This window comes from Phyllobates terribilis, unplaced genomic scaffold (assembly GCF_046119375.1).
Source record: "Phyllobates terribilis strain yellow unplaced genomic scaffold, ASM4611937v1 Scaffold_1__5_contigs__length_1240528914, whole genome shotgun sequence".
NCBI classification, from domain to species: domain Eukaryota; kingdom Metazoa; phylum Chordata; class Amphibia; order Anura; family Dendrobatidae; genus Phyllobates; species Phyllobates terribilis.
In genome coordinates this window covers 1,044,072,527-1,044,091,865 of record NW_027362761.1, presented here as the reverse complement: position 1 = coordinate 1,044,091,865, position 19,339 = coordinate 1,044,072,527, and the positions used below count along the sequence as shown (strand labels likewise).

The 19,339-nt window shown below is 47.9% G+C and overlaps 1 protein-coding gene across 6 annotated transcripts in view; it reads left to right on the top strand.

Annotated features, from left to right (window-relative positions):
- The window catches only part of TRIM2 (tripartite motif containing 2), a 191,101-nt gene that overhangs the window by 112,467 nt on the left and 59,295 nt on the right, over positions 1 to 19,339 (top strand). The window contains exon 1 of one of the 6 annotated variants that reach the window (XM_073645269.1): positions 12,651 to 12,943. The exons of the other annotated variants lie outside the window; for them this stretch is intronic. The gene's annotated coding sequence lies outside the window, so the exon portion shown is untranslated. Of the gene's footprint in view, positions 1 to 12,650; positions 12,944 to 19,339 lie in introns of those variants that run through there. 6 annotated transcript variants of the gene reach the window in all.

Genomic DNA, 19,339 nt, shown 5'->3' with positions numbered 1-19,339 from the left:
GAGTAACAATAGACTCCTTTCCAGGACAGGTTAAGCTACCTATATTGATGTTCTGCAGCAGCTGTGGGACACTGGTATAAGACTAGATCTTTTCACATATTTCTGAAAATTGCAGCAGTCACATGACGGACACTAAATGAGCCCATCGCATGGGGAAAGTTTTTCCCCAGTTGTGGTGGTAAATATACTGCTCCCAGTCACAGCCATAATACTCCCTGGCCAATAAAGCTCATGAACATGGCCATATATTACCTAAAATAAGCAACTGCTTCAGCTTTCCGGCTGGGATTCCACCTGCATGGACGAACATAAATGTCAAACATTTGACCCATTTGTTTAGATGAGATCTGTATGTAGCTGTCTAACATCCGCTGTACACCCTGCACTTTCTCAGGGTGCACGTAACATAAACCTTAGAATCGGTACACCCGGCACTCTCTCACGGTGCACGTAACATAAACCTTAGAATCGGTACACCCGGCACTTTCTCACGGTGCACGTAACATAAACCTTAGAATCGGTACACTCGGCACTTTCTCACGGTGCACGTAACATAAACCTTAGAATCGGTACACTCGGCACTTTCTCACGGTGCACGTAACATAAACCTTAGAATCGGTACACCCGGCACTTTCTCACGGTGCACGTAACATAAACCTTAGAATCGGTACTTTTTGTTTTGTTTGGCCAAAGTTCATGGCAGAAAATAATGTCCTTGAAATGGGTAAGGATTTGCTGTTTGATTCATTGGGAAATTTAGTCCTGTAGTGATTCTTCTGTAATTTTTTTTCAATATTATTTTTTTACTGGTAAAAAGCTATGAATTGTAACCATTTTTTGTTGTTGTTTCATTATATAGTGAGCTACGGCAAAGAAATGTATACTGTGGGTCTCAAAAGGTGTATCCATCCTTAAAGTGGGCACTGTCAGGCGAATAACTCCCAAGCGTATACGGCAAGCAGTGTGCATAAACAATATGGGGCCATGTCATTATGACTGCGGTCGCCTACTCCAGTCTTAATGAAGGGCTATCTGGAGTACGATGCACCAAATTCATTAAGACATATCTTCTCAGTGGCGTGCGCTATCATGCGCCTCATCAGAAATTCTACTAGTAACATTTTGGGAGTGCATACCGCCTTCATTAAATTTGATAAGTGGGGATAGCCGCTCCCCATCCCTCCTTAGCTGTTCCCAGCTCCACTCATTTTGGTGGAGTTGCTTCAAACTTGAGTGATAACGCGAAAAGTCACCAAACGTTTGCTCCATTCCGCATTGTGCAAACATTTAGGGTCCGTGCCCACTATGCGTTTTTCAAGCGTTTTTGCTGTGGAATTTTTGCAGCGTAAATGCTTGTAAAACGCTTGGTAAGCCTTCTCCCATGGTCCCCAATGTAAATCCGCAATTACAGTGCCCATACTCGGAATTTTCCGCAGCGTTTTTGATGTGCGGAAAATTCCGCAGCATGACCACTATTTGTGCGTTTACGCATGCGGAATTGCCATCTACAATGCATTAGAGAACGCAAGGCAATTCCGCATGTGCAAAACGCTTCAAAAACGCACGAAAAACGCGTGTCAAATTCCGCATGCGTTTTTCCAGGCAAGGACATGCAGAAATGAAGCGGAAATTTTCCGCTTCATTTCTGCATCGTGTGCACATAGCCTTAGTGAGCTTTAGAAAGTGTTTTACCAGTTGTCTGGCAAAAACACTTTAACGAATGGTCTCCTATGTGTACCTAGCCTTATTTCCTGTAGCAGCCATAATCACACAACATGGTGTGATTGGCAGCAGTGGTCATGTGAATGATGTATGGCACCTGATAACTACAGGAGGGGAACATTGCAGTGACAGTAAAGGATTTTTTTTTTTTTGCTTAACTCATTCTTTACTCTTGACTGCTTTTTCATTAGGTTGGGGCTACATGTCAACACGTGTCACACAACCAAAAAATCTGTGCAACTTGTCTACAAATTGTTAGTTGTGATTTTGCCGTAAAAAGTGGTTAAACTGCAGAAGGAAGGATTGGACATGTTGAATTGTTCTGATAGAAATAAGCTGCTGACAGGGTTTGTCAGCAACTTATCCCCATCGCCCTATTGAAAAAAGATGCATGCTCAGACAAACCGAATGTGCATGTGAATGGGGTGTCTGGAGGGAGATCTGTAGGCTGGCGTGTATTGCCGGTGTATGGGCTGACAGGCAATCCCTACATGTGTGACAGCTGTCAAACAGCCATGACACTTGCAGGCTTGGCGACATTAAAAGAAATGCCGAGCATGCCAAAATACTCGGCAAGCACCACGGTATAAGCTGGGGCAATACCGTGGTTGTGACACTGTATGGTGTAGCTGGATAGGGGCCACAGTACGACCCACAGGCACAGCAGTGACAAGAAAGTGACAAAAACTCCAACTGGTTCTGACTTTTTGAGACTTTCTGCTTATCGTCCCTTGCAGGTCACAATGTGATCCCATCCACTTTCCTTGCACTACAATGTAGCAGCGGCATACAGCGATCCTTGTCCGCCTTGCCTGTGTGGTGGCCAGTCCCTCTGTAGCCCCGGCCTTTTTCACTGTGAGCCAGAATAACATAACAGTCATAGCCCAGACATTTTCAAATCAGGTCACACATCCAAAGTCTCCACGAAAGATTTTAAATGCAGATTTTACCCTATGCATGGCAGAGGGTCACGTCCCAGGTGAAACTCTGCGCCCAGACCGTGATATATGGACGTCTGAATTTGACCTTATGCTGCAGAGTTTCACCAGGGACGTGACCCTCTGCCATGCATAGGGTAAAATCTGCATTTCAAATCTTTCATGGAGACTTTGGATGTGTGACCTGATTCTATAATGAGTTCAGGAGTGACGGTCTATGAGGCTGTTGAGTTTGGGTCAGGAGACCTATCTGGGAATTACCGTCCATACTCAGACTGTCATTATACATATGTCTGAATGAGGCCTTAGTTGCCCAGCAGTTATAATTATAATATATATATATATATATATATATATATATATATATATATATATAAAATTATAATCTGTACCTCAGGTTAAATTCCCCATTGGATTTTTTTCCATGGAGTGTGGATGAGATTTCTTGCATTTCATCCGCTTTTGTGGTGCTGTAATACACAGCAGATTTTTCGCCCATAAATCTGGATGGCAAATCTGGAGGGCACCCACCTTGTGTGAACATACCCTTAGTGTCTAGTTACGCGTAGTGTTACATTGGATCTATTTCTAATGGTCACTCGCCTAGTTTGAAAGATTGGTTTGCCTGTAATAAAAAAACTAAATCTTTAAGGGTATGTGTATACGATCCTTTTTTGGCAGCGCTTTGAACGCAGCATACTGACGTCCAAAGTGCTGCACGCAGGTGAATCCGCATGTGTTCATTGAACCATGCGGATTCACTGCATCCACCGCATCCTATACATTGCGATGGTAGAATTTCTCTTGCGGCGACCAGCGTCTCCGCAAGAGAAATAGATGACGCGCCCCCTGGGCCTGTGCTGTGCAGGGGAATACCCGGAGCCGGATCGCTGGGGGTTGTAGTCCTCCGTGGCGGTGACCCGGTCCGTGCCCAGTGCGGTCAAACCAGTGGCAGTCTTAGGTAATAACAATGTCCGACTACGCCACCCGTGGATTGCGGTCAGTGGGGACCGCCGCTGCGCTGCAGACCGCTGAGGCTGATGTTATATGCGCAGCCAAGAATGGGATGACTCCCCACGGGAGAAGTATTGCCTCAGGGCAGCTAGAGTGAATGATGGTAGTGATGGTGTGAGCGTCCCAGTAGTAATGGTGCTGGTGCGGCGATGAAACACAGAGTCGTGTGGTGCAGTTCAGGGTCTTTACTGATGGTATAAAGCAGATCCTCCCGGGAGTACTGGTTAGCAGTAGGGGCCTGGTCAGTCTGTGAGCAAGCAGGATCTCCCCTGGCCAGGTGGAGTTGTAGGCCTCCCCGACTATCTGCACTCTTTCCTGGCTACCTTGCTCTATGCGGGTAGAAGTAGCCCACGTCCCTGAGTATATCGTGTGGTGCTCACCCGTATGGCCGGTGACTTGGGGCCTTCCGTTAGCCTCCGCTTCACGATGGCGGTGCTGGTCCCTTGCTTGTGACCGTGCCTTCGGGTTTCTAAGGCCAGAGGACATGGAATCCCCTGCCGGTTGGATTCTGCTGCTGGACCTGGATGTCCCCACAGCCTCGGACTCCGTGTCCGGGTTTAGTGTCTTCAGCCAAGGCGAGCTATCTAGCTTCCAGCCTCTGGCACTCGCTCCTGCTCCTACAGAGCTCCTGGTTCTTACTTTCCCTGTGTCTGCTGTCCTCCAGACCTGACTCTGTCTCTGTCTGGGACTTCACTCACTAATCCCGCCCCAGACCCAGTTTATAAGGGCAGATTCCTCCCCTCCCAGGTCTGGGTGGGCCGTGTTGCATGCTTAGGGCTCCTGACCAGAGAAACCTCCCACTTGCTCTCAGACATAATATTTCTATTACTGTGGCAACCAGACCACTGGGGTGCCACATTCCCCCCTAGTAAATTTTAGTACTCCGGGACTAAACACATTTTTTAAAGAAACATAAATACAGGGTATAACAATAATACAATAACATATTTACAAGAAGCTTTAGTTCTTTAAAGGTCACGGCGTGTCCGCAACCGGGTATCCATATCACCCAAGGTGAAGTTTTAAGCGAAGTAGGGGACCTGTCCAAAGCAAACCCCTTGCGTTGGCCCTGGGCGTGGCTGCAAGGCTGGAGCTAGCTACTTTGGACCGCAAGGAGGCCGCGCCAGACAGGTTTTCTCTTCCGCGGCCGTCTTCGCAAGAGGCACCAATGTGCAACTATCTACAAAACTGTTCCGGTTATCCAGCGTCCATAACCTGTTAGTCCAAATAAATCTGCAGGGTAACTGAGAAACATAATTAATAACAGGCAACAAACATAAACCATAAACATTTTCAAGAAACAGGTAAATTTACAGTGCACTAGTTTAGATTTTCCAGCGAGCGGGCATCTGACCTCTAGTGACTCTAATGGACCTACGGAGCTCACTAACTGGTCCTGCACTACAGGGTGTAGGAGGTGTTATGGGTAAGCTGGGCAGCTGTCTGCGTACTCTTTGGCTCACTAGGGGCACGGCAGGCTCACTACTAGCAGAGGGTTGATCCTCCTGCGCTGCTGGTGTGGACTCTTCTGCCTTTTGGGCCGGCTGCTCTTCCAGCTCTACCTGGTCTTCTGTAGGCACTTGAGGGGCTGGCTGGAGAAAGGTGAGGACGGGCACCACAATAGCGTTGTTTACTTGTGTCCAGGACCGGGGAAAGTCTCCGAGTACGGTGCTGATCATTTCCTCCTTTTCCTCTACGGGTTGAGGGTCTTCCTGATCTTCATCCGTGCTTTGTAACTTCTCGGGGCACTTTTTCAGGTGGTCTCTGGAGACAGTGGCTGTGGTCTCTCCTCCATCCTTGCTGATGACATACACCTTTGGATTATTGTGGCTTGAGGGCAGTACGGTGTACGGGTCCTTTTCCCACTGGTCGTCCAACTTATGGAGCCGCCTTTTTCTTTTCAAGACCTGCTCTCCAGGTACCAGGGGAACAGCGGGAGCATGTTGGTTATAAGTCCTCTCCTGCCTTTCTCTTGATTGACAGAGACTTCGCTCGACGCTCTCCTGTACTTTCCGGTACTGTTGCTGCCGTTCTGTATCCCAGTCTGTCTCTGGCGAGGTGTCCTCGGGTATCAGGACTCCCATATCCAGGTCAACAGGCAGCTTACCAGGTCTTGTTCGCATTAGGTAAGCCGGGGTACAGTTGGTGGAACCTACCGGGATGTGGTTATACAGGTCCACCAGATCGGGCAGTTTCTCAGGCCACAGACTGCGTTCTTCCAGGGGCAGTGTTTTTAGCAGATCTATCACCACCTGGTTCATCTTCTCGCAGAGTCCATTGGTTTGGGGGTGATAGGGCATTGTTCTTATCTTCTTGCAGCCATACAGGTTGCAGAACTCCTGGAAGACCTCCGCTTCAAAGGCTGGTCCTTGGTCCGTCAGCACTTGGTCCGGGTACCCGTGTGGGCGGCAGAAGTGCAGCTGGAAGGCTCTGGCTGCTGTCTGAGCCGTCAAGTCTTTGACAGGGACCACCACCAGGAACCGGGAGTAGTGATCCACGATGGTTAGGGCGTAGACATACCCGCTTCTGCTTGGAGCCAGTTTAACATGGTCCAGAGCGACCAGTTCCAGCGGCTGCCTGGTGATGATGGGCTGCAGGGGAGTCCTCTGGCTGGCACAGTCCCTTCTTCTTAGATTGCACGGGCCACAGTCTCTACACCACCTCTCAATGGCTCCTCTCATGCCTATCCAGTAGAACCGTTCACGCAGCAGGAACTCCAGCTTCTTCCATCCGAAGTGCCCTGCCCCATTGTGGTAGGCCTCCAGCACCATAGCTGCGTCCCGTCTCGGTACCACCACCTGCCAGATCAGTTCATGTGTCCGGGAATTGACCATTCTGCGGCACAACTTCTCTTTGTAGAGAAACAGTCTGCTCTTCTCCGTCCACAGTTGCTTGGTCTCTTCTGGAGCGTCTGGGTCCAGGCGGGCGTCAGCCTGGGTCAGCATCTCCTTCACCAGACGGACTGCGGGGTCACTGTCTTGCGTCTCCGCCCAGTTGTAGTGGGGTAAGGGGTTGAACGTAGCGGTTCGCTGGCCCCTCACACGGTGGGAATACTGGGTAATCCCATGACGGTGAAATGCAGGGAGTTCGATCTTTTCCAATTCTTCTGGGTCCTCCCCTTCGTCCGGTAGGTTTGGCATCCTGGACAGGGCGTCCGCGTTGGTATTGGAGCGTCCTGCCCGGTATTTGATTGTGAACTCAAAATTGGACAGGCGGGCCATCCATCTCTGCTCCAGGGCACCCAGTCTTGCAGTGTCCAGGTGTGTCAACGGGTTGTTGTCCGTGTACACGGTGAACCTGGAAGAGGCAAGGTAATGCTTGAAACGTTCGGTTACTGCCCACACCACTGCCAGGAACTCTAGCTTGAACGAGCTGTAATTCTCAGGGTTTCTTTCCGTGGGTCGCAGTTTTCGGCTGGCGTAAGCAATTACCCGTTCTCTCCCCTGCTGGATCTGGGACAGTACGGCTCCTAGCCCGATGTTGCTTGCGTCCGTGTGGAGGATAAAGGGCTGGCTGTAATCAGGGTACGCCAGGATTTCATCCCCCGTGAGGGCCATCTTCAGCTGGCGGAAGGACTCCTCTTCCAGCTTTTCCCATTTGAAGGGTGGCTTCTGGTTTTTGGCCTTCCTGAACTGGCCTATCAGGAGGTCCTGCATAGGAGCTGCCTTCTTGGTAAAACTGGGAATGAATCTTCGGTAGTAGCCTACCAACCCGAGGAACTGCCGCACTTCCTTTATGCTGGATGGTCTTGGCCAGTCCTTAATCACGGTGATCTTGTCAGGGTCGGGGGCTACTCCGTCAGCACTCACCACTTGTCCCAGGTACTGTACCTTTGGCTTCAGTAGATGACACTTTGAGGGTTTTACCTTTAGGCCATAGTTCGCCAGGGCTTCAAACACTTCTGCCAGGTGTTCCAGATGGTCCTCATAGGTCTTGGAATAGACGATGACGTCGTCCAGGTATAGTAGGACCGTCTCGAAGTTCCGGTGTCCCAGACAGCATTCCATCAACCTTTGGAAGGTTCCTGGTGCGTTGCAGAGCCCGAACGGCATACAGTTAAATTCGCTGAGTCCCATCGGGGTGGTGAATGCGGTCTTCTCCCGGTCCGCCTCTGCTACAGGAACCTGCCAGTACCCGCTAGTGAGATCCAAAGTAGAGAAGAAGTTAGCAGATTTTAATGCAGCTAAGGACTCTTCTATCCTTAGTAACGGGTACGCATCTTTGTGTGTGATACGGTTGACCTTCCTGTAGTCTACACACATTCTCATAGTGTTGTCTTTCTTTTTCACTAAGACTAGTGGAGCTGCCCAGGGGCTACAGCTGTCCCTAATTACCCCAGCCTCCTTCATGTCTTTTAGCATCCCCTTGGCGTGTTGATAGTGTGCAGGGGGTACGGGTCGGTATCTCTCCTTTATGGGAGGATGGTCTCCCGTGGGGATGTGATGTTCTACCCCCTTTACTCGCCCGAAGTCCAGCGGGTGTTTACTAAACACTCTCTCGTACTCTTGAACCACCCGATAGACTTCCTGTTTTTGGTGTGAGGGAGTGGAGTCAGTACCCAAATGCAGTTGCTGACACCAGTCCTCCATTGTTTTCTTAGAGCCGTTACCTACCTCTGGTTGAGATGGAGGCAAGGGTTCCACGGCCTGTACAGAGTTCTGGTTGATGGTGAACAATTTGGCTAGCGTGGCATACCGGGGCAGGTATACTTCTCTCTCCCCGATATTTATGATGCGGACGGGCGCCCTCCCATGACGTACATCGACCACCCCCCGTGCTGTCAAAATGGTGGGCCTACTGTCTGAGTAGACGGGTTCTACCATTGCTTGGTAGTCTCTACCTCTTAGACCAATAGCTGTCCGGCACCAAATCATCATCTCACTCCTTGGGGGCATGGCAATAGGGAACGGGTCACACATTCTCACGCTACCTATCTCACCACCAGATAGTTCCACCTGTTGCCGTTTTATCAGTGCCCGGATCTCTTTTTGGAGGACACGCTGCTGGCTGGAACTGGCGTTCTTGGCAACCTGTTGCAAAATAAGAATCACCTCTGCAAGACAGTTTTCGATTACATTAGTACCTAGGGTTATTTTTGGGTGACTCTCGCGACGGTCAATGTCCACAATGATAAGTCCTTGTGCCGGCAGTTCAACTTTACCGACCTTGATGGTCACTTACTTAAATCCTATCTGTGGCACGGGCTGACCATTTCTGGCGATAATGCTAAAGTCGTCATCTGGGTAGCGGGTTATGTCCGAGTCATTCCAGTACCGCTTGAAGAGCACGTACGGGATGGTGGTGACCTGTGACCCGGTGTCTAGTAGGGCACTCATAGGAATGCCATCCAGTACCACAGGCAAGACCGGACGTCCCCCTACGTATTTGTCACGCCAGTTTGATGGGCCTGATGATCTTATGCCTGGGGGTTGGCCCTCTACCCCAGGTTGTGCCCGTTTAAATGACAGTACCTTGCCACATGTCCGGGTTGATTGCAGCGGCGGCAGATGGGTCGTCCGTCCTCGTTGTACCGGTCCCTGGGTCTTCCTCTGGCCGGTGGGGTCCTCCTCAGTCGGCGCCACGGGACGTCCTCCGGTCCGGATGCCAGCTGGATCTTTTCTGGAGAAGAGACCTGTAAAGACTGCACAGTTCTGGTTAGCGCGGTAACACTCTTAGTCAGTTCTTGGACCTGATGGTGCAGGTCTGTTGCCGGGTCATTGTTCAAAGCCTGCGCATCAGCTCCCACAGGCCCTGCAGACAAGGGCGCCGTCTCCTGGTGATAAGTGATAGCAGGGCGCCTGTGGGTCACAGCGCCACCTGGTGCCGGTTCTCGGAGCACCCGGATGGCTCTGTCCTTGAACTGTGCAAAGTCCAGGCCAGGGTCCTGTAAGGCCATTGCCAGCAACTGGGTTCGGTGTGCATTGCACAGTAGACCCTCTATAAATTGTTCGGTCAACAGCTTGTCTTCATTTCCCACGCTGTCAGGGTCTGCCTGCTTAATGGCTCTCAGGGCCTCTTGTAGGTTTAGAGCATAGTCTCTTATACTTTCATGTGCCCGTTGTTTGCACCCATAAAATCTTAGTTTTATCTCGGCTGAGGTGCGGGTGTCAAACGTGTCTTTCAGCCGGGCTAGTATCTCTCTGACAGTCCTCTTCTTCCCAGGTGACCAGGACTTTACCTCCCTTTGGGCTGCCCCGATTAACTGGGCCACCAGAATGCTCACTTTTTGCTCTTCTGTGAGGGGGTATACCTGGAAGAGGCTATCAAGTCTTTCCCTAAAGTCACTCAGGGTATATGACTCCCCTGAGTACTAGGGTAGCCAGGTTGCCCCCGGGATATAGGGCATGGTGAATGGCATGACCGCTGCAGCGGTTGCGCTGGCGGCCGGTGTTGCGGTGGAGCTCCCCTCAGTGTCCGACATCCTCCTCCCCCCCTAGTGGACCGTGGCCTACCTTGCGATGCTCTTCTTCCGTAGGCCGCGGCTCCGCAGTCAATCGTCGGGGTAGAGGACCTGACGTCGCGCTCCGATGACGTCAGCGTCGCTCTTCCTCCCTTCCAGGACCTTACGCAGCGTCGGAGCGTGCGGCGGAGCTTTGGATCTCGCGCACTTTCGGCGTCCACGCCCCTCTTCTTCCCGCGCGGCGTCCCGAAGATGGCGTCCGAAGGCGGGAAGCAGCTGCGGATGGCGGGAAGAAGGCAGAAGACGGCGGGAAACGGTCCAAGATGGCGTCTGATGGCAGGAAACGACCCAAGATGACGTCCGATGGCGGGAAACTACTCCTGACGGCGGGAAACTTCTCTCAGGTAAGTGCAAAAGTCTTTTTTCAGGCACGCAATACCCGTTGGTGGCGGGTTGGTCTGAATCCTGCCGACTACGCCAAAGTTGACGCGCCCCCTGGGCCTGTGCTGTGCAGGGGAATACCCGGAGCCGGATCGCTGGGAGTTGTAGTCCTCCGTGGCGGTGACCCGGTCCGTGCCCAGGGCGGTCAAACCAGTGGCAGTCTTAGGTAATAACAATGTCCGACTACGCCACCCGTGGATTGCGGTCAGTGGGGACCACCGCTGCGCTGCAGACCGCTGAGGCTGATGTTATATGCGCAGCCAAGAATGGGATGACTCCCCACGAGAGAAGTATTGCCTCAGGGCAGCTAGAGTGAATGATGGTAGTGATGGTGTGAGCGTCCCAGTAGTAATGGTGCTGGTGCGGCGATGAAACACAGAGACGTGTGGTGCAGTTCAGGGTCTTTACTGATGGTATAAAGCAGACCCTCCCGGGAGTACTGGTTTGCAGTAGGGGTCTGGTCAGTCTGTGAGCAAGCAGGATCTCCCCTGGCCAGGTGGAGTTGTAGGCCTCCCCGACTATCTGCACTCTTTCCTGGCTACCTTGCTCTATGCGGGTAGAAGTAGCCCACGTCCCTGAGTATATCGTGTGGTGCTCACCCGTATGGCCGGTGACTTGGGGCCTTCCGTTAGCCTCCGCTTCACGATGGCGGTGCTGGTCCCTTGCTTGTGACCGTGCCTTCGGGTTTCTAAGGCCAGAGGACATGGAATCCCCTGCCGGTTGGATTCTGCTGCTGGACCTGGATGTCCCCACAGCCTCGGACTCCGTGTCCGGGTTTAGTGTCTTCAGCCAAGGCGAGCTATCTGGCTTCCAGCCTCTGGCACTCGCTCCTGCTCCTACAGAGCTCCTGGTTCTTACTTTCCCTGTGTCTGCTGTCCTCCAGACCTGACTCTGTCTCTGTCTGGGACTTCACTCACTAATCCCGCCCCAGACCCAGTTTATAAGGGCAGATTCCTCCCCTCCCAGGTCTGGGTGGGCCGTGTTGCATGCTTAGGGCTCCTGACCAGAGAAACCTCCCACTTGCTCTCAGACATAATATTTCTACTACTGTGGCAACTAGACCCCTGGGGTGCCACATAGACATGCTGCGGTCTGTGAAGACGCGTCGCATGTCCGTCTCCGCGGATGTGCCGCAGACGCATAGTGGGCATGGGATTTGTATAAATCCCATCCACTATGCTGTAACATCTGGCCTCTGCGGATTACACGCAGTGCAAGTGTGCTGCGTCCAATCCGTTCTCACAATGAGCTCTTGTTGACTTTTTGATGTTGCTGAATTTCTGCACCTATTATTTAAATTAGGTTACTTGCAGTTCTTCATTGCGTTTTTTTAACATGTGTTTTTATCGCTGCATTTTTTGTCTTTGTGTGGTATATCATGCTTTAAATAAAGCCGCTATGTTTTTGATATTTCCTGGTATTTGTCTGTGACAGATCTTTATTGATATAATCAGATGCAGATTTTATGCATTTCTGCCACAGAAACTCACTAAAAACGCATGTGTGTTTTCAACCTGCGGATTTTCCACATCTAATGGAAGTCTATGAGGAAAATCTGCACAGAAAACGAGAAACTGACATGCTGCGGATATGAAACAGGCACCGCAGGTCAGTTAACGCTGAGTAATAAAAGCACAGTGGGCAGGAGATTTCTATAAATCCCATCAGCTTTCCTGGAACTGTAAGATGCTGCGTTTTTGACGTAGCAAAAATAGGCACCAAAAGCTCATCATGTGAACATAGCCTTAATGGTTTTAAAGATGGCCATTTGTGAGTGATCTGCTGCCACTGCACGGTTTTAGTCCTTTTTTTTCCTCTTTCTTTGTGTGGCTTGTAGCTTCTGAAAATCTGTCCCTTTAGGTGAACTTGTGCGGTTATTGTTCCTTGACTCAGCTCCTTTTGGTAATCCTGTAATGGCCCCCTCGCCGGCCTGGCTAGCCCACTCATCTCCCTCACTCAGCTGATTGATGCTGGAGGGTGGGAAACAGCGAATCCCCTCTCTCCTGACTGCTGCATCCCTATCCCACAATGCTTTGCATAGGCTGCTGCAGTCTTTCCGTACCAGCTTCCAAAGGTAAAAGATGATCTGAATGAGGAGCGAGGGACCCTAGAGGGGACTCCATGTAATCGATGACCCAGAACTGATTTTTTTCTTTCCTCCTCACCTGGTGACGACACATCTGCTGTCTATCTTCTAGCTGCTTGGTTTTCCCTGTACGTCACTCCTATTCGGGGACTACAGCCTCTCGCTAATGGAGCCCCCGCTATGGAAATGGCTTTAGTCCTGTATTCCCTGCCTCTCCCATCTCTGCGTCTCTTGTAGCCACAATAGTTATGCTGAATCCACTGGGATTTTCCATCCGGTGTATCTCCGACAGAATTGCTGCGCTGGCTGATTGCTGACTTCTGCATTGCTCTACGACGATGGGTAGGTTACTGATGACTGGGCGACATCGAATATTAATGGATAATGGGGTGTTGTCAGTGCACCTGCCTGGCTGGTCTAATAGAGATATGTGTAGAGGGGAGGGGGACAGGGTGATGTAAAAGCCTTCATCCCACCATATTGTGGATGGATGGATTTTCTATATGGTTTATTTTTATGAAACATTGCTAGCAAAAAGCGTCTTTCACCAGGGACCGCCACCCCTCCCTCTTTTAATTGCCTGTCTTGTATGTGGAGGCCCAGGGGATTGTTGGTAGCCTCCCTATTCACAATAGCCGGTAAATGAATGGCGATAGCAGCCCCCTGACCTTGGGAGCTGGGCTCAGTGATGTGCTTGGGTGGGAAGCAGCTGGCATAGCACGGATGACAAGCTCTTGGCAGCTCCCTGCATTCCCCGGGAAGCCAGCGGAATTTCTTTGGGTACACATTATGTTTGTATTACATAATATTTGTATTGCTGTAGCATTAATAAGGCTTATTGGGATTTATAAAGCAACGTTAGATTAATTATGATTCTAGTATTGTATCTAAATGTGTGCTCTTTAACCCATTTAAAACCAGGAGCTCTTTGGGCCTTTACCCTGTGGAGTATTCTGAGGCTTTCTTCTTCTTTTTCCATTTAGCGCATACGCTAGGAAAGAAGGCTGTGCTGGGTGCCATGCTGTGGCATCTGTCTGCCATAGGAATCCTTACATCGCATTATTCTATACAGCCAAAAAAGACAGAAACACAAAATATATTGCTGAACAAAAGATAAATTGGACTCTGTGCAATAAATATCCATTTGTCCAGTCATTCTTCACATGCACCTGGATACGATAAAAATTAAAACTGCACCCCCCTCCCCCCAAGGGGCATCCGCAAGACTATATTCTACAGTCTGTGTACGGTTGCACTGACCAACCATAGACTTCCTGACCTCAACCAACAGCCTCATATATGCTTATAGGGCTGGTAGTCCAGGTCAGAAGAGCCTCATTACTGAACATAAGGCCTCATTCACACGTCCGTGTTTAAACACATATGTGATAAAATTCTACCGGTGTCATCTGTGTTTGGTCCATATGTCTGTTTTTACCATCAGTGTTTTTCACAGTTTGATATATAAATTACCAACCTTCTCACGTACATTGCAATGTTAAATACGGGCCCATAGACTTGTATTGGTCCTTTTCATCCATGATGCCTGGAAAAACACGGACATGTCTCCGTGAGTGTGAATAGCCCCATAGATTATAATAGGTACGTTTTGTGTTCATGAAAAAAAAATGGATACAAGACGTACGTGCAACACAGACATCTGAATGAAGCCTAAAATACAGTCGTGGGAATGCATGCCAAGGGTATGTTCACACTGGGTCTTTCCGTATCTGTCAAAAATGAGTGAACACTGCTTCAGGAATTGCTCCTTCTTTATGGAGTTTTTGGTTTTTCTGAAACAGTTTTGAGTTTTTCAAGTGTTTTTGCAAAGTTTTTATTCTTGAAGAGTTTTTTTTATGCAGCCTTTTGATTGGACTGTGCCTAGTTTGGAGAATTTTCTGTTAGGAGTGACATACACTTTCTTTCCTCCAACCAGGCATTTTTGAAAGTCTGAAGCGTTTAAAAGACTAAACATTAACAGCAAGTCATTATTCCAGAAAAATAAGTAGGAAGATTTTGTTGTGAGTGTTTTTGTGTCCGATCCTTAAATCCCAACAAAAAACAAACGCTGTGTGAATACTGCCTCAGGCGCCTTTCAGATGTCTGTGTTTTTGAGTACATGAGGTGACAGTTTCCATACATACTGGAGACACTGATGAACGTAGACCCATTCGAATGAATCGGTCTGTGCACAAGTCAGTGTGTTTTCACAGATAGTGTGTCCGTGGGAAAAACACGATGACATGTTTCTCGCAGCATGAACCGCAAAATGTGACACACGGATGACATCCATGTTTCATCATTGTGACATATACCGGCACCTGGGAATCCGCGCCGGGTGCTGCAGACATGTGTCATCATTGTTCCCTACTTGCGCTGTGATCAGAGTGAGCAAGAAACAATGTTGAGAGTAGTATTCTGCTCCCGCTGTGTCCTGGTGTAAAAATAAGAATAAAATAAAAAAATTCTTATACTCACCAGTCCGAAGTTGTCCCACACTGTAATCCATCTCACCGCTCACGCCCGGGAGAATGACTCGCTACGGCAAGTGGGCCCCTTGGGCTGAGCTCGGTGAGTGACAGGACACCGCTTGCTGGAGTGAGTCATTCTCCATGGCTCCTCGGCGTGAGCGGTCAGATGGGTTTCATCGGGGGACATCTTTGGATAGGTGAGTATAAGGATTTCATTTTATTCTTATTTTTACACCAGGAGCAGAATACTACTGTCATCATTGTCCCTTGCTAGCGCTGATCGCAGCACAAGCAGGGGACAATGATGAGAGCAGCGTTCAGCTCCTGTCGCTTGGGAACACGGACATCTCCTGTACTGGTTTTTCCAGTACCGGAAATATCCGGATGTCTGAAAGAGGCCTTAGGTAGTCACACAGTTTTTTGAGGAGGATTTTTGAACTGGATCTACTCCAAAATCAACATTAAAATCTATTTAAATACTCCCACTATTAATTTCAATGGAAATGCATTTTGTTGTTCATATTGAGAGGTTTTTGGGTTTTTTTCAGATGAGATTTTGAAAAAAACTGGAGAAAATAGATATGTACTTTGCAGTGGAACATGCTCCAAACTTACCACTGTCTAGTCAAAAGGGTACAAAGCACTGTTGGAAATATTAATAAAAAAGAAAAAATTCAAACCTCTTCTAAACAATTTCCAAAATTGGAAATAAGACTCTGGGGAGAAAAAAAAGTATCGTTTTCTGATGTTTTTCCGCTTGAAGAACTCATCAGATTTTTTTTTTGTGCCTCCAAAAAATCTCTATGTGAATATACATTTAGAGTATGTACCATGACGTCTTCATTCTGAAGTGTTTTTCCAGGCAAGCTGATTCAGGAAAACCCTGTCAATCTTTTTCCTGAAGTGGCTTCGGTGTCATTTTCCATGGTGGCTCTGCTGCCACCATCCCTTCTCTATGTTTCTCACTATAGTGGCAACAGTATGTTACTTCTTTTTAATCACTTCACAGTTCTCGAACCAAAACGCTAAAAGAAGTAACAAAAGACTAAACATGCCGTTTTAACATTGCTGTGCACTACGCTCAATTTCTGCAATGCTTTTTCAGACGGAATCTGCTTGAAAAAGGCGTCGTGTGCACATACCCTTAGGTCGGTCAGACTGGATTTCACTCCTTTAGATGAAGCATAGGTGAAATCTATAATGAATCTGCAACAAAATCTGCATGTTAATCATTTTAACTTTGATTTGGATTCCTAACGGGTATGCATTGGAAATCTGGCAGCTGTTTTTCTATGGAATAATACACCACATGTGGACCTGAGAATTAGGGCTTGTTCAGAAAAGCGTATATAGTCTATTTGATGGCCGTGTGTTCAACGGACCGTTCCGATCAACTGATTCGATAATAATCGGTGTGCTAGTGCATGATCATTTTGGTTTTGTTCCCTTTTCTCCAGCCCTCCCTCCCATACCCAGCCTCAGGATGATTTTTTGTTTTTGTCTTAGTCTGCCCCCAAGTATTTTATTTTATTTTTTTTTGTTGGAGTGGATACAATTAATCCTGTAGGTCTTTTTAAACGTAAGAAAAAAAATTAGACATTTTATTACATTTCTTTTAACTTAGGGTCCGTGCCCACGATGCGTTTTTCAAGCGTTTTTGCTGCAGAATTTGCGCAGCGTAAACGCTTGTAAAACGCTTGGTAATACATGCCCCATGGTCCCCAATGACATTCCACAAGTTCAATGCCCATGCTTTGGAATTTTCCGCAGCGTTTTTGATGTGCAGAAAATTCCGCAGCATGTCCATTATTTGTGCGTTTACACATGCGGAATTGCATTCTTCAATGCATTAGAAAACGCAAGGCAATTCCGCATGTGCAAAATGCTTCAAAAACGCGTGAAAAACGCGTGTCAAATTCCGCAAGCATTTTACCGGGCAAGGACATGCAGAAATGAAGCGGAAATTTTCCACTTTATTTTTGCATCGTGGGCACATAGCCTTTAGTGTAACTTTGTAATGCCATACAAATGGGTGTATGAAGGTAGCATAACTTGGGATGATTCACACAAGACAGATTTTGTTGAAAGTTCTGTAAATTTCAAGAGTTTGTCCGGGGTCAACACATGTATAGCTTCTCCATAGGATAAGTCATTATTATGAGATTGGTCGTGGTCCAGCGCCCCCAACAATCAGCTGACATCATCTTCAGCTAAAGACTGTTGTAAGCAATGTATAAAGCGGAAGACCTGCAGTGATGTAATTAGTGGACATTTCTGAGCTCCATTCCAGTGAATGTCCTATTCAGCCACAGATTTTTCTTGTTGCAAAGGGTGAAATATGCATTAAAATCTGCCTAGTTGGAAGATGGCCTAAGTCTTTCTATTATCCTCTCTATCGGATTCACCCTGAACCTGATTGTTTACCATAGGCAGTGCCAGATGTCACATTGTCAATGAGATTTGTAAGAATCTAGATTAAGAATCGCAACCTTGGATGCGCCAGCTGCTGTGACACTACAACTAACAGCAACAGGAGATCTAAAAACAGTTCTTTCTCCTATCATGGATAGAAAAGGCGTACAAGTTGTTACACGCATACCGCTAGGTTCAGATAGGGCGAGATGGGTTTCATGAATTCTTTGGAATCCTGGGGGAACCATTACTTAGGGTGACCATAGGCTGCAGCTTCTCTCAGGCACACGATAGATTCAGTTGCTGACCACACACATTTGACAAGAGTCTTTTTTAACAGTTTAACAGTGGAATTTAATCTGAATCACGGCCAGTGCAATTCAGGGATATTACAGCAACAATCTTCATTACAGTACAGTCTAATAAAGCAGGCACAGTAACGTCAGTCTCTTCAGTAGCATAATTCAGCACAGATTAGATCTCTTAGCAGCACACTTCTATGCATATACAACCACAGGCTTTTCTTTCACAGGGACACAATAGTACACAGCATTCTTTATCCTGCATGGAGATGGAGGGGGAGGAGGGTGGGAGGTTTGATGAGGGAGATGATCCCCATGATATGATTCCTTCCAGTTCTTAGCTTTCTGCCCTATAATACTCCACACTTTAACTTGGGGAGTCTATCTGACCTGTGTTTAGCTTCCCTCCTGACCTGAGTTCTGTTTCCTTGCATACTGTGAGATACAGGTCACACACCACCTTTCTCTTTGGCTTCAACCAGACTACAATAACAAGTTCCCCACAATCCCCCTGGGGCTCTGCTAATACACTCACTGTCTCCTGTGACTGTGTTAACTCCTCTAGTTGCTGAATGCTTCTGGAGCACAACACTTCTTCTGCATGTCATAAAGTTATTCTCCTTCCTAGCTCCTGTGATAGGATTGTCTTTAGGGTGTTGGAGACAATATGTAGGATGCTTGGACAACAAGAAACCCAGATTACTGAACATTTACCGATTTTATTATTTTTTTTATTTTATTTTATTTTTTTTCCCCCCATACACACAATAGTTGGCCGCACATAGACTATATCCTTACAAGTGAAATCCTGTCAAATGGGGTTGTAAATGCGGAGAATATCGAACTTGATGATCTCAGACCATGTCGCGCTCTCTGTTTTACTGGAGGACTTACTCCTCGGGCTGGGACATTATCTGGAGGTTGCCAGCCATCCTCACAAAAGATCACCCCTTTAAGGAACTACTACATTGGGGTACATGCAGACAATTGAGGACACAAAGGTGACCCTTTTCTGTTTTCAAACTGCCAAAGTGGTCATAAGAGGCAGAATTTAGAGCTTATACTTTCGCCCTTTGGGCTCAATAAACGACCGTATGTGCACATGTCCGACTTTTTCCTCGATCCGAGGAAAAAAATCGCACCTTGTCCTAGTTTGATCCGATAATCAGATCGCACTCGGCCATACAAGTCAATGAGGCAGTTGAAACCATCGGACTGCACTCGAATGACATCTGAGTGCAGTCTGATTTCTACGGACTGACAGAATGGAGAAATTTTTTTTCTCCATCTTCTCCTCATCTGAGAGATTCAGATCGCACTATGATCAAGCTCTGATTTGCATAATCTACCTGATTCTCTCAGATGAGAGCATATACACTCGTGTACACGAACTATACTGTATAGCTTGAACAAAGATGAATGGATAATTGCAAAGCCGTCCTTTCATCTTTAGTTAGAAATTTAAACTACAGGTAAAATAGCCAACAATAAATGATGTTGTGCTGGAACTCGCACTCATTTTTTACCTTAAAGGGAACCTGTCACTTGAAAAA